Genomic DNA, 16,088 nt, shown 5'->3' with positions numbered 1-16,088 from the left:
TGTGTGTGTGTGTGTGTGTGTGTGTGTGTGTGTGTGTGTGGATTTCTTGTGTTAAAATTTGCTGTGTAAAACAGTTTGATGCTAAATAAATGTTTCACGAACTATAGCAATCACTAATTCATTCAACCAATATGTTTTTGCTGTCTGTTAACCCTTGGGCTAAGACCATGTGTATAAGGAAGTGTAAGTAACTGACCTGTTTGTGAAGGGTTTGGCTTCTCCTTCCAATGGCAGGGAGAGAACAGATTCCTAAGAACAACTAAATATACTGCATTAGAATAAACAACAGCTCCCTAGGGAGATCTCAGGAAGAGATTTCCAAATTCAGTGAATGGTGATCTTCTTCACAAAACCTTATTTTCTTTAAAATAGCAGAAGTAAGGGAAAGGGAGAATTACTAAAGAAAAACTCATCTTCAGGAGAGAAGCCATCAGGCAAGCAGACATGCATATAACTGAAATCATTCAGCATACACATTTTTTATGTTTTTGTTTTCTTTTGGTCATATATCTCAAGCATTTTCTGTATTATTTAGAGTGCATTGATGGTTAAGGTATTGCCTTGAGCAACTAGAACTCAAAACTATAGAGACTGCTGGTAAAGTAGATTATTTCCGAAGTGGCTCTTCCAGGGAGGAAGGAAGCTGGGATCTTTCCCATCTATTTTCCCTGTGTCATTGGCTGGCGATGCTTCTAAGACCGTGAACTTGACTGCTCTGCCAGTGGCTGGGTTAAGAGAAAACCCTCATGGAATCACAGGTGCTGGCAGCAGGATGCCATTGGTACGTAAAAGAATGGGCTATGGGCTGGTAATCAACAGCACTTACTACAGACAACACATCCCAAGTCAGGATGGAACCTTCCAAGGAGATTCCTAAGAAGCACATGGGTCTCCTCCTCTAATACTGCCACTCTAGACATTCTATTATCTCATGGATAAACCTTACATGCCTTCTATTGGAGCAGTTCTTTCAGGACTTGTCTTGATGGAGTAATCCTGTGAACGTGAGGCAGACATCATAGGTTCCCAGCAGCTTATTCTGACATCATGCCCACACCAAGTCCCTCAGACTCTATTATTTTTTGTAATAGTTCGGCATGTATTGGACTCCCTATGGTTGTCTCCATGTTAGCTCTCCTCTTTACAGGTGGTAGAGTCTTCTGAAATTGATTCTATTTCTCTCAGCATTGGAGCTGCATGACAGCCAGGACCCCCTCACTTTGTTCCTAAGTTCACTGCACATACTTGTAGAACAACTTGTGTAACACCAAGGTGGAGGCAGAGGAAAGATCAGTGCAACCACTGATTATAGTTCAAATGCCAGGAACTATCACTGTTCTTAACAAAACCTAATTTTCTGGTTGAGTCTTTGTTTCTTTCATCTTTTCTCTTAAAAAATTAATATATATGTATATCTTTTTAAAAAATTTTATTGTAAAGGTGATGTATAGAGGGCTTACCATTACATAAGTGAGGTAATGTATAAATTTCCTTTAGAACAGTGTTAATCCCAATGTTAGTATATCTTATTGTTACTATAGAGGTGATGTACAGAGGGGTTACAGTTACATAAGTGAGGTAATGAGTACATTTCTTTTTTAACCATGTCACCCTCTTCCCTCATTTTCTCCCAATTTTTTCCTCCCATCCCCAACTACAAGTTGTATAGTTCATTTCCCACATTTGTTCTCCCTTTGTCACACCTTTTCTGTGCTCCCTTTTCTCACCCTTCCAAAGACAGATAAACTAACAAACATAACAAAAAGAAAAGACAACAAAAGAAGCAGCTGCGGGGCTGGGGACCTAGTGGCAAGAGTGCCTGCCTCGGATAAACGAGGCCCTAGGTTCGATTCCCTAGCACCACATATACAGAAAATGGCCAGAAGCGGCGCTGTGGCTCAAGTGGCAGAGTGCTAGCCTTGAGCGGGAAGAAGCCAGGGACAGTGCTCAGGCCCTGAGTCCAAGGCCCAGTGTTGGGATCTGGACGATCCCTTTCTCCCCCCCACGGGGAGAATGGTAACCACAAACTCTATGAAAGAGCACTCAGCCTGGCCCTCCGCCAGCGGAAGGCCAAAGGCGTGCTCACATGGGCAAGCGCTAAGTTGAGGACGGGTTGCTGAGGCTTCCCCTCCCCCCAGTCCCCCCACATGTTACCGAGGGCGGAGGTGAAAAGGAAGGCATCAGGGACACGCTGCGGTGGTGGGAAGCGTCTCAAAGACTTTAATATGGAAGGGCACTTATATAGAGGTAATGGCGGGAAAGAAAGGGGGCTGGCCAAAGGGTCAGTCATAGGCTAGGGGTCACGTTCATCAAGTGACATCACGAAACTTCCCTTTGTGGGCGGGACAACCCCATCATGGTGGCACGCACGTGTTCACCTCCCAAGGGGTGGAGGCCAGAAGGTGGGAGGGACTTCCATTGTCCCAAGGCTGGTGGAAAGGCAGCCTTTCCCAGGCCATAATAATCCCCAACAGCCCAGGACTGGCCAAAAAAAAAAAAAAAAAAAAAAAAAAAGAAGAAGAAGCAGCTGCAACAACAACAAAATCTCTTGTTTCTATTTCTTGGAGTTCATCTCAGAAAAGATGACCATATGCACATAGCTATTGAGCCTTGTGATCTGCTCAAAGGCACTGTGACTTTCTAAAGATCTATATATTTTATCATGTCCAAGTGTATTTTTTTAACCATATACTTATATACTTATATTCTATACTTATATACTTATATTCTAGTTACCACATTCTAGTTACTACCTATGCTTCCTGAGGTTTGGCCTAATTTTCTTAATATAATTTTTTCCAAGTCTTTCCATATCCTTATAAATTGTATAGTATCAATCTTTCTGATGGAAGAATAGAATTCCTTTGTGTATACATGCCACATCTTTTCCATCCATTCTTCCACTGCGGGGCATCTGGGTTGATGCTCTGTCTTGGCTATGGTAAACAATGCTGCAATGAACATGGCTGTGCTGGTTGCTTTGGTGTGGCATTGTTTGTGCTAGTCATGGAAGTTAAACTCAGGGCCTGGGCACTATCCCTGAGCTGTTTTTGTCAAGGCTAGCTCTCTACCACTTTGAGTCACAGTGCCACTTCCGGTTTTCTGGTGGGTAACTGGAGATAAGAAGTCTCATGAACTTTCCTGACCAGGCTATATTTGAGCCATGGTACTGAGCCACCAGTGCCCAGATCATTTTTTTAAAAATATACAGTTTCATTATTATTCAGGTGTTGGATAGATGGTTTATCATTTTGTAAGTCAAGTAATGAGTGCCTTTCTTTATTTGGACCGTGTTACCCCTTCCTTTTCTCTCTTTTGAGATAGCTCTCTCTATCCAAGGCTGGATTTGAACTGGTAGTACTCTTATCTCTACTTTCTAAGTGCTAGGATTACAGGTATGTACCACCCTATCGATCCTGAGTAGGTTTTCTTGAATGTTTCTCCATTGTTAAATGCCTTTCAGATAAAGTATTCATTTTTCATTACTGCAACAAAATACCACAAACTATTTAAGAGAAGCAAACTTTATTCTGGACCACAGTTTCAGAGGTTTCAGTCTGTCCTTGTTTGATTATATGTTTCTGGGCCTGGTGAGGTACCACAACACAGAGAAAAAGTGTGGCAAAGAAAAACTGCTTACCTCATGGTAGTAAGGAACAAAAAAAGAGAGGAAGAAGCCAAAGATATAATACACCCTTTATGTCTCTAGTGACCTACTTCCTCCAGCTAGGTCCCACCTCCTCAAAGCCCATTCGGCTACGATGTTATTAATGGATTAAATACCAATGGAGTTAGAGTCCTCATAATTCAACCAGTCATGGTTCAATTACCTCTCAATAGCTTTACTAACTGGTGACTAAGCTACCCATGAGCCATTTCTGGGGGACACATACCACAGTAGAAAATTTCCAGACACTTTAAATGATTTCTGAAAAAATCTGAAAAAATTCTGAAAAAAAAAAAAATATATATATATATATATATTTTTTTTTTTTTGCCAGTCCTGGGCCTTGAACTCAGGGCCTGAGCACTGTCCCTGGCTTCTTTTTGCTCAAGGCTAGCACTCTGCCACTTGAGCCACAGCGCCACTTCTGGCCGTTTTCTGTATATGTGGTGCTGGGGAATTGAACCCAAGGCCTCATGTATACAAGGCAAGCACTCTTGCCACTAGGCCATATCCCCAGCCCCTGAAAAAATATTTTGAACTCAGTCCACCAGTTTGGTTCCTTCTCTGATCAGCATTTGAGAGGATGAACATAAGGGAGACAGGAAGTGAATGACCAAATGCCTTCACTTTGTGGAAAGGTTCTCTCCTCTAGTTTTAGAGCCAGGGATGAAGTGGTGCAGTGTTTGCGTAGTACACATGAAGCTCTGGATTCAGTCCACCAGAACATACACATATGCACATGCATACACACACACGCACACACACTTTTGGGATGTTCTAATAAGCACTCTACTTTGATAAAAATCCAAACTCTTTCCATTTCTACCATGGCTCTCTAGTCAGAGTCTAGTCAAAAATATTTCAATTCAGCTGAGGCAGTAAAGTCCTGTGGCAAGAAAAGTCCTGTGAGACTCTACTCTCCAATTAATCACCAGAAAACTGGAAGTTGCAATGCAGCTCAAAGTGGTAGAGCACAAGCTTTGAGTGAAAAAGCTCAGGGACAATGCTCAGGCCCTAAGTTCAAGCCCTATATCTGACAAACAACAATAAAAAAAAACCCTTCAGTTATTTCAAATAAGGGATTTAATAGAGAAGTTACAAAAGCAAGAGGAGGGCTGAATTAGCAAGAATAGAATGATGAGATAACAGAGCTCAGGAACTGAGGAATCTACCATCAGATTATGACTAGGAAGAAAGAATAAAATGATGCTATATTATCTAGTTCTATCAGGCATTTATTACCATTATTGTTGAGGTCTGTGGCTACCATTCTCGGCCCACCAATGGCTGTGACCCATTGCCACCACCCCTAAACTTTCCAGGGACACTGGAATCTGTAGCCATTAGAGGTTGCTAGAGAAAGAACAATAGCTCCTTCCTCCTCCCTTTAAGTATTTCCCTTTGGCACTGGGAAGGTTCTTGATGGGAAATGTTGCTTTCAGGATGTATAATTCAGTTCTGTCTAGTAGGACTTTCTTCAGAGATGAAAATGAGCTATAATCTGTGCTATTTAATACAACAGCCACTAGTCAGTCACATGGGGACTATTGAGTGTTTAAAAAGTGGCTGGCATGAGTAAGGAAGGGAATTTTAAGTTGTAGTTAATTTTAAATTAGTTTGATTTGAAGAGACACATGTGGTTAGCAGTTTCCATTTTAAACAGCATGGATCAGCAATGCCAAGCAGAGCACAGAAGGAGCTGGATTGGCACTAAGAGCAAGCTGGTAGAATGGTGGGAATCAAAGCTCCCACCCTAGCTCTGTCCACCTTTGTTTGTTGTTTTTTGCCAGTCCTGGGGCTTGAATTCAGGGCCTGAGCACTGTCCCTGGATTCTTTTTGCTCAAGGCTAGCAATCTACCACTTGAGCTACCATGCCACTTCTGGCCTTTTCTGTATATGTGGTGCTGAGGAATCAAACCCAGGGCTTCATACATGCTAGGTAAGCACTCTACCGCTAAGCCACATTCCCAGCCCCAGCTCTCAATCTTGTAACCCTGGTTCTGTCCATCTTGTAATTGTGGCTGTACATAATCTTGGGCAAGTTACTCAATGCCTGAGAATTAAAAAAACAAAACAGGCAATGATAAAAGTGAATAACACCACCTAGGATTATAGAGTCACAGTCAGAACTAAGCAAAATGATGCAACCATTCAGCAAATGCCTGACTCATGATAAGTTCCCAATAAATGTTCATTGTAATTGTCATCAAAACAAATACATCCAAAACTTTGATCATAAAGGGTGGGGTAAGATGCAGAAAGTCTGTGGAAAAATCATAGTCCAATGTGTCTCCAAAAGTTCCTTTTGATTAAAATTTCGTAAATGTGTTTGCTCCCCATTTTCTTTTCCTTTTGTGCATTTTTTTTGTCCAGGAAATGACTTTAGGCTCTTTATTACTGCTGTTGTTATTTATTATTTTTGTGTTAGTACTAGGAACTCAGGGCCTCACTTTGCTTTTTTGCTTAAGGCTGGATCTCTACCACATGAGCACTACCTCTTGGCTCATTAACTGAAGGTAAGAGCCTCTTGGAGTTGTCTGCCCAGGCTGACTTCAAACTGAGATCCTGAGATCTCAGCTTCCTGAGTAGCTAGAATTTTAGGCATGAGTCACAAGTGTCTGGTTTCTTTATTATTCTTATAGCACCAACTGTATTTTGATTTGATTTACTTATCATACCATTATAATCATATCATTATGGAAGACTGACTCAATTATCAAATGCTGTGGAAGTTCACAATGATGTCAAAATAATGTTTGTTGAGCCTAAAACAGTTCTGATTCCTTGCTGTTTACTGTTTTTCTTACAAGGGTGATATTTTGACTTACACTAAGAATCTTTTACCATAACATATTTCACTGTATGTTTATGTCTGACTTTTCTTTGTATTCTTTTTTTTTTTTTTTGCCAGTCCTGGGCCTTGGACTCAGGGCCTGAGCACCGTCCCTGGCTTCTTCCCGCTCAAGGCTAGCACTCTGCCACTTGAGCCACAGCGCCGCTTCTGGCCGTTTTCTGTATATGTGGTGCTGGGGAATCGAACCTAGGGCCTCGTGTATCCGAGGCAGGCACTCTTGCCACTAGGCCATATCCCCAGCCCCAATTCTTTGTATTCTTAAAGATAAGGGGTTATATAAATGTTTCCAAATGCTTTTGTAATAGTTCTAATACTTTGCAGAAGTTTTATGTATTACAAAATATAGTATTTTGTGCAAATGTTGGCCATCTCTCCCACAATTTCTGCTTTAGCAGATCAGACTGGGATCTGGAGATTTAACTCTTACACAAACCATGTTGTTTGGGCCTATGTGTTGGCAGCTGCTTACAGAATAATCCTAGTTTGAAATCTTTGGGATTTCATAAGGCAGAACCATCCTAGCAGTTCTTGGTTCAAGTCAGAAACTGTTAGTGAGACACACCAGGGAGTACAGGGCTCCTCAGGGGATTAAAAAAGCAAAACCAAACAACCCTCACACTTTTGTTGTTCAACTGCATCATCAGAGGTAGTATGTTTCTTTTTTTATTAAATGCTTTTGTTAGTAGAAAGATGATTTACAGAAGGGTTAGTTACTGTTATATAGGTCAAGGAACAAGTACATTTCTTTTAAGACAATGCCACTCCTTCCTTTGCTCTCTCTAGTTTTTCCCTCCCCTCCCCATTTGCAAGATGTATAGTTCATTTTCAACATAGTGTCTTGTGAGTGCCACTGCTACATTTGTTCACCCTTTGTCCCTCCATTTCTGTGCCCCCATTTACCCTCCAAAGACAAATAAACAGACAAATAATAAAAAAAACCCCTCTTGTTTCCATTTTCTGGAGTTCATTGTGACAAATATGATTTTATATGATCCAGAGACACATTGGCCTTATGCCTTTGTGTTACTCCCCTAAGGGTATCCTCCTTTGGTCTCATTGTGGTATACTGCTTAGATAACTTCCAAGGGAGCCTTTTGAGGAGAGCATAAACATAAAAATGAATGTCTGAGTCCTGAATGGGACCTACCCCAATGATAGCAAAATTAGCCTGCATATAGTTATGGTTGACTGTTGTTATTAATATGTGATGACAGGTCTAGAGGCGCAGCACATCCTTTACCAAAGCTGGGCAAGGTCATGTTCTGTGCTGCACTTTTCCTGTGGATACATGAATAATACTAGCAGGAGCTCTTTACATTAAGTAAAAAAAATTACAAGGCCCACAGTTCGGCAATCTCCCTCCTTTTGTATTAGGCCTGTTCCTCATATCTGGGGAAGAAGTCTTTTGACAAGGCTTTGATTTTTTTTCCAAAGCATGGGAAGGTTCTAGAAATTGTAAGTGCACAATGTGTTTCAATCTTCCTTTCTATCTCTGAACAATATTTAAGTCTCTGAACAGAAATTAGCCCTTTTGCAAAGCACACTGCCAGTTGTCTGTTCTTTGAGTTACAGCTGCTATAAAGTTTCATGCTCTGCTTCACACCACCACCGCATGAAAATGGCTTGTGCCCAGACAAAAAAAGGCAGCTTCTCCTCAAATCACACATTTTACGTAGTCACACTTGGTCATCAAGGATGGGGAAGGACTGACACATTTTTGAGGAGCTGAGATTTGCGCAATTACGGGATCACTGCCTCTGGAAGGACTTTGAATTCCCATTTCCATGGGCTCTCTACATAATAACTTACATAGTTGTGCTTCTGATAGATCAAATAGTGGGGCTGGGAGTGTGGCTTAGTGGTAGAGTGCTTGCCTAGCATGCACACGGCCCTGAGTTCAATTCCTCAGTGCCACACAAACAAAAAATAATAATAATTTTTAAAAAGAAATAATGCATTAACATGGAGGAAGGGAATCCACAACTGTTGGATATAGAAGTACCCAAAGGACCACAGAATTTGCTCTCTTCCGTGCATGTTGTAGTGACGATTCCAAGAGCAGAGTGACTCGACCCTTCTGGCTTCTAGCTATGAAAATGCATTGGATGAAATTCCACAGCTTCAGCGTGGTAGAGAGGGGAGACAATGTGGAAGCTTTTAATGCACATTCTACCATATAATCCTTGTGCAAACTCTCTGATGATCCCCCTCATTTTGTTACAAACTGAGTTACAAACTGAGACTAGATTTCAGAGTTAGCCAGAATTCAATGTTAGTTATGTCAGACTTCAAGGGCCATTAATTCACATTGTGACCCTAATGCGCTATTATCTTTGCAGAATATTATTCATTCTGAAGAAGGAAGCAGTGCCAAGATGTGGAGAAGAGTCTGAGATCCTAAGAGACATAGCTGAGATCATAGCCCTAATGAGACATTATGTGAGATTATCTCTTAATAATAATACTAATAACAATGATAATGATGAATATCATGCATTGTCTACTGTGATCCAGGCACTGTTGTTTGTTATTTTGCTGAATTATCGCAATTGCTCTGTGAGGGAGAAATGGAGAATTAGAGAAGTTAAATAATTTTCTACAGTCACACAGTTGGCAAATGGTAAAAAGAGGCTTAGAATCAAATCTAAACTACTTAAAACTCTACATCAGACATTTTAAAATGAGTGCCTAAATATGGACATGGTGGCATGTGACTGTAATCCCAGAATTTTGGAAGCTATGGAAGGATAATTCTAAATTCAATACTAGCTACTAGCTACTAAATTCAATACTACTACATAGTGAGACTCATGATGAGCCAAGTAGCTGACCTAAGTAAAAGGTTTAGGAGATATTCAATGCATAAATAAATGGCTGAAAGATTAACAAATGGGGTCTAGAAGGGAGTCTGTACCTGTTATCTAGAAGGGAGTCTGCACCTGTTATGCAATGTCCTAGGAAGCCTTGATTAGAAGTTCTTAAAAATAAATGAGTAATAAATGTTAATGTCATAACGATTTGTTTTGGTCCAAAAGGTAGAATCAGGGTTAGTGCAGACTTCCTGCACAGGAATCTGGCTTTAAAAAGTTAATTGTCTCAATGACCTTTAGCTCTATAACTGAGTTCTATGAGAGTCAATGTCTCTATAGAGGCCTAATAAGAAAGAAAGATAAAACGAGAGGTGCCTTGAACTGCAGGCATGGCTTAAGTGGTAGAGCACCAAGCAAGCAAGCCAAGCAAGTTCAAGGCCTTTAGTTCAATTCTCAGTATTGGCCAAGAAAACTATCCCAAGACTCCCCCTCAAAAACAAAACAAAATAAACAAAAAAGACAAAGAAAGAAAGAGAGAGAGAGAGAAGAGAGAGCTGATAGCTACCCCCATCAAACTGTGTCCTTCCCCTCTTTGAACATGTCCACCTGCTAGAAATGCTGAGAGAGAAAAGATTACATTGGGCAGTGTATGTTTTCTGTATCCATTCTCCTTTGTAAGGTGACTGTGAAATTCTGCCTTTTGAGAGGCATTTCTCCACCCTTTGAATCCTAGCTGGCCTCTGATTTACTTTGCTGGAAAATAATGCAGCTGAAGCAGTATTATGCTACTTCTGATTCTAGGCTTCAAAAGGCCTGCCATAGTTTCAGTCTCCTTCCTGAAATCCTGAGACTTTCAAGTAAACAAACTCTAGGTTCCTGGAAGATGAGACACTTCATGGGGGAAAAAAAGTGTTCCCAGCCAACAGGCAGTCAACTGTTAGAAGCAGGGTTCCCAGCTCAATCATCAGCTAAGACCAGAAGAACCACTTAATTAACATGTAAATGCATGGTCCATAATAAAAGATTGCTGTGTGATTCTGGAAAGCTTTTCCTGGAATTAAAGGAAAATTTAGGGATTGCCTTGTTGTCCTGTTGGAATAATTTATGCCACCACCATGTACCTGTATTCTAAAAAGTTCCAGGGATTTTCCCTGTGGACCTAAAATAGCCAGCATTAATTGAGCATATTACTTGGCAAGACTATTAGTTGCCTGGCAAGTATTACTCTTTGCCAAGAAATAGTCTTAATGCACTAAGCCTCACAACAACTACTGAGAATTGTATCATTCTTATTGCACTAATTATAATAAGATATAGAGTTACAAGTCCAGTCCAGGATTAGAACCAAAGAGGTTTAGAGTTACAGTCTTGGTTGTTAACTGCAAAATATTGCCCTTTGCCATCCTCCATAAAGGGGAGAAGTGTCCACTGGCTCTATACTTGTAGCCACAAAACCTGTTCTTGTATTTTCTGAGCTTTTCCCCAGATGCTCTTCTCTGAGTCTGAGATGTCATCAGATACCTCATTCATTTTCCAGGCTTTTCCTGCCTGGAGTAATTTTTCTTACTGCCTTTTTCTGAGAAATCTCACTATTCAGCTTGCAATTTAGAACCTCTGATCAGAGGAAGTGTTTTTAAAAGACTCACTACTCACAATTATAGGAACAAGTACAAGAAATATTCTTTTTAAAAGAGAATCATTTCCGCAGTTTGAGTTTCCACCTTACCCAGAACTGGAAATGTTGGCAAATCAGGTTTGGAAAAACATATGAGATGGACTTACACAAAAAGCGTTCACAGGAATCAAATGCTAAGTAAAAGGATCAAGGCTGACTTGGTAATCAGGTGCGTTTCTTCACCCAGATACAGTTTCTTTGTAGCTCATGATAGTTACAGAATGTCTCGAATTACTTTTTTTCTTGCTGAATACAATGGCCTGCCAACACCTCAACCCATAGTTAAACCAGTATAACAGGAAAAAAAAGCCAAGGAATGTGTACATTCCAATGTTTTCTGCACTGTCTGCCAGCATATAGCTCTGTGCTATGTGGTTTCTTAAATGAGAACTTCATTTGCCAAACTAGATGGAATATAATCAAGACATACAATGTTTCTCCAGAAATGTCTTCTGCCTGGTCTGATTTTACCATTAGAGTAATTATCATCACTCATTTTTCTGTCCATTGCCATATATGTGTGTTAGATACTTCTCAGGATCCTGACACAGTACCCCCCAAACTCACCAGAGAGCTCAATGTTGACTTGAATTCATGTGAAGCAGTAGGAGTCCTCTGTCCATACTTGGTGACTTCACTGATGCTTCTATGTAGAATAATCTGAATGCTCACTTAGCTGTATAGAGACCATCTGTTTATTTCACTCATTGCCTACCTAAGTTTAGGATACTTCTACAGTATCGACTTTTCCTCCCTGTAAGGTTTTTAAGGCCCTAATGGGGACCTCCTAACTCCTCCTACCCCTTTTAGTTAACCCATGGGAGTCTCAAAAGCCAGGTGCCAGTCTTGTTCCAGGAAGCTGTCTAAACCTTTTTATCTTGCTTTCTTATTTTTATTTCCTCCACTATCCATGCATTTCCTGCCCTCACACACTTATAGTCCCTCTCTCAACTACCCTACCCAAGAGGTATATTTTCATGTGCATAGATGGGTCATTATCACCCAAAGTCTGTCACCTGCATTATGGTTCACTCCTGGTACCCTACAGTGCTACAGGTCTGATAGGTGTGTAATGATTGATGTGTGTGTGTGTGTGTGTGTGTGTGTGTGTGTATCTATCATCATAATATCATACAGATCAGTTTCACTGCCCTAAAAATCCTCTGGGCTCTGCCTAGTTTCCTTGCTTCTCTTGAGTCCCTGTAAACTACTGATCTTTTTCACATGTCCAAAGTTTTCCTCTAGACAGTCACATGTTGGAATCATATAGTATGATGCCTCTTCTCTTAGACTGCATTTAAAAAAAATCATTCACCTACTGAAGAACTCTCAGGTTGTTTCCATACCTTGGCTAATGTGAACAGTACTGCAGTGAACATGACCATATGGATAGTTCTCAGAGATCACTGATTTAGTTTCCTTCAGCTCCATACCCAGAAGTGGGCTTGTTTGTTGGATTGTATGGTAGTTCCATGATTAATTTTTTGAGAAACCTCCATATCATTTTTCTCCCAATTTATATTCCACAAATAGCACATATGTATTGCCATTTCTCTGCACACTCAAAAAACTTGCCATTTTTCATTTTTCTCTTTTTAAATAATCATCATGCTAACGTGTTTAGTTTGATGTAGCCTCAATTGTTTATTTTTGCTTTTGTTGCCTGGCCTTTAGTGTCATATCCAAAAATCACTGCCAAGACTAGTACCAAAAGGTGTTTCTCCATTTTTTCTTTTAGGAATCTTCCTGCTTCAGGTCTTATGCTGAAGTCAAATCCATTTCAACTTAAAATTTATACCTGTAATTTAATTTTTTTTGTATGCAGATATCCCCTTTTCCCCAACACCATTTCTGGAGAGGCTGTCCTTTCCCCATTGTGTATTCTTATTTAAAACTAGTTGACTGTGTATGCATGGTTTTATTTCAGATTCTGCATAATGTACTCCTGGCCTCTCTGTCAGTTTTCATGACAGTAACACATCACTTTGATTACTATATCTTTTCAGGTTTATGTAGTGCTGTACAGATTCTAGGGTTAATTTTTCTATTTCTGTAAAAAAAAAAAGCCATTGAAATTTTTGTATGAATAGCATTAGGCCTAGGCTATTTTTGTAGTATGAACCTTTTTAACAACATTAATTCTTCTCATCCATGAACTGTATCCTATTTGTCTTAAGGACAATATGTTAAAGCCACAGGCCATGGATTTATATATCAAAGGAAATTAATTTAGGCATTGTTCAAATCACAAAGTCCTTTTCTAAATGTTAGCAGCATTAGGGAAAATACTCTTTCTAATAATTAACACTGCTGCTTTGCTAAAAAAAAAAAAAGGCTAAAATATTAACTATTAATGATGACCAGATGGTAGATACTGAAGCCACTAAAAACAAACCCTGCAGGGTAAACTCACAGACACAAGATGTAACTAACAGCATTAAGAGAGCTGAAGTTATTTTTCTTTAGCATTATAAATCTCTTTATTTATAAATGACTATACCAGAGCTCTAAAGAGGCAATCTTATACATCAAACTGTCATAAAAATATGTGGCTCTTTTCTTTAGTATCATATTACTGCTGTGCTGAAAATTTTATTTTTCCAGTCATACTGGAGTTAGTAATTAGAAGCTATATTATTTCTAGCCAACCATAATGGATACAACCCCAAGGTTAATTGCTATGCTACAAATACTGCAGCAATTTGATTTTAGAGCAGGGAGCAACAGGTAATGTACTTCATGGGAAAGTTACTTTCTAAATAAAGACTATCCTCTATGTTATAGTCATAGACTGCCCTAAGTTAAGTCAATGTGAAATTAAATCCACAAACATCACTGGCAGGGCCTGGAGTCATGGGTAGAGCTTTCAAGGCCAAGGCAAGGAAGGAATTGAGAGGGTAACTTAGGAGGGAAGGAAGTCCTCATCGCTTCTCTAACTTGTTTTTCTCTGTTCTTTCCCATACCTCTGTTCAGCCCTGCCTCCTCTACTTGAGAGTACTCTTACTGTTATCTGTTCCCTAAATCCTTATCAGTAGTCATAAGCAGGCCTGTCAATCCAGGAGCATAAGTCTTTTCATGTTCTATTGCCTGCCTCTGTTTCTTTCTTCATTGTGTTACAGTTTTCACTGTAGAGGTCTTTTATCTCATTAATTAAATGCATTCCTAGAGAGGTTTTTTGTTTGTTTGTTTGTTTTGTTTTTGTGCTGGTCCTGGGGCTTGAATTCAGGGCCTGGAGCACTGTCCCGGTAGCTTTTCTGGCTCAGGGCTAGCCGGCTACCACTTAGGCTACAGCTCCACTTCCACCCTTTTTGGTGGTTAGTTGGAGGTAAGAGCTGGATTTTCCTGCCTCAGCTGGCTTTGAATCAAGATCCCCAGCCTCCTGAGTAGCTAGGATTACAATGTGCTTATGATTTTCAAATATATCACTTAGAAATGTCATTGTTTGGTCCAGGTGTCCTAGCCTGTTCAGAGAAAGGTTTGCTTTTTGTAAGAAAAAAATATTTCTTGAGACAGCATCTCACTAAGCACCACACGCTGGCCTCCGACCCATGATCCTCCTGCCTCTACCCTCCAAAAACTAGGATTATAGGCTACAGGCCAGCACCACCACACCTGGCTGAGACCTTGTCTTCCCATATGGAAACTTAGAAATTTAGTGGGAAATATTTTTCCCACACGGAAACTTGCTCCACAGAAATTTTTTCTTCCTCCATAGAAACATCCTATATAAAAAATGCTATTCTGCAATACATGAATTGTCCAGCTCCTAATGGCGTTAAGATTTCTCCATCACTATCTCTTTCCTCACATTTATCCTTAGCTTCTCACAAAGCTGAAGAGGAATTCCTCCCTTCCAATTCAATCTGTTTGAATGTTGTGGTCTGGAGGATTCCAAAACTCGGACTTCTGGTTATTTCATGGTGTCTTTCATCTCAGGTACGGAAATAGAACCCCCCACCCCCCCCATAACGGATGGTTTTCGGTTCACAGACTCCATTAAGTCACTTTGCAAGTCACGGGGGGGCTCACACCTATCATCCTAGCTACTCAGGAGGCTAAGATCTGAGGACCGGGATTCAAAGCCAGCCCAGGCAAGGGAAGTCCACAAGACTCTTACCTCCAATTAACCAGCAGGAGGCCAGAAGTGGTGCTTTGGTTCAAGTGGTAGAGTGGCAGCCTTGAGCAAAAGAGCTCAGGGACCACACCCAGGCCTTTATTTAGTTCAAGCCCCAGGACCAGCATACACACACACACACACACACACACACACACACACACACACACACACACGTTCATTTGCCTCCCATACAATTCCATGCCTCTACCTTACAGCAAGGTGCTCCCTTGTGAATAAAAGGACCTGACCCTGTTTTGGGTCCTCCAAAGCTATTATTAATCATCGTTATGACTATCTCCATGTCTGCACAGAAGAGGACCCGAGGACCTGCAGGATCAGGCCATTTATCTGAAGGGTAGGAGACGGTCGGGACCGAGGCCGCGGGCCGCCCGCACTTCAAGGTGGCAATCAGACTTCCTGCATTCCTACAAGTTTTCTTGCTTGTTTGTTTATTCTCAGGAAAGTTGTGCAGGAAGTTACACGCTTGCACACTCGGGTGGCCGGGCCCGTCGTTGGGCCCCGGGACGCGCGTCCAGGTGGAGGGGCCGGGGCCGGCGTGGCGAGGGCGGTCGGGCTGTCGGGCGTGGCGCGGGCGGGCGTGGCCGGGCTGAGGGCCAGCGCCCCTCCCTCCCCCCCCCCCCGCCCAAGCCGCGAGCCCCGACCTGCCCGCCCGGCCTGGCGGCGCAGTCTCGCGGGAACGCTGGGCTCCCCCTCCGCGTGCGGCCCCCGCGGCGGCTCCCGGAGTCCCGGACGCTCCCCTGGGGGCTGTCTGCGCTGGCGGGGGGTTCGTGACCCGGAGGGAGAGCGTGACCTTCGACCCCCGCCCGAGGTGAGCCCCTCCACCCCCGGCCGGGCGGACCCCGGGGGGGGACACGCTGGGGAAGCGGGGCGCGCTGCGGGCTCGGCGCGGGGGGGGGGGGGGGCGTGCTCCGGGCACCGGCCGGGACCGGCCCGGCCTGCAGCCG

General features: G+C 41.9%; 1 protein-coding gene and 1 long non-coding RNA gene across 3 annotated transcripts in view; one reads left to right on the top strand and one right to left on the bottom strand.

Moving 5' to 3' along the window:
- Nucleotides 1-1,397: 1,397 nt before the first annotated feature.
- Nucleotides 1,398-16,088, bottom strand: part of LOC125360685 — a 23,573-nt gene continuing 8,882 nt past the window's right edge. Inside the window, exons 2-3 of the long non-coding RNA XR_007212790.1 lie at nucleotides 15,416-15,418; nucleotides 1,398-1,415 (exon numbers count right to left, since the gene is read on the bottom strand). This is a non-coding gene — a long non-coding RNA (uncharacterized LOC125360685). The remainder of the gene's footprint in view (nucleotides 1,416-15,415; nucleotides 15,419-16,088) is intronic.
- Nucleotides 15,780-16,088, top strand: part of Fzd6 (frizzled class receptor 6) — a 19,037-nt gene continuing 18,728 nt past the window's right edge. For both annotated transcript variants that reach the window (XM_048358727.1, XM_048358726.1), the window contains exon 1: nucleotides 15,780-15,952. The gene's annotated coding sequence lies outside the window, so the exon portion shown is untranslated. The remainder of the gene's footprint in view (nucleotides 15,953-16,088) is intronic.

Source organism: Perognathus longimembris, chromosome 12 (genome assembly GCF_023159225.1).
Source record: "Perognathus longimembris pacificus isolate PPM17 chromosome 12, ASM2315922v1, whole genome shotgun sequence".
Taxonomy (NCBI): Eukaryota; Metazoa; Chordata; class Mammalia; order Rodentia; family Heteromyidae; genus Perognathus; species Perognathus longimembris.
Note: the sequence above shows the minus strand (reverse complement) of the source record. Positions and strands in the feature narration are given on the sequence as shown.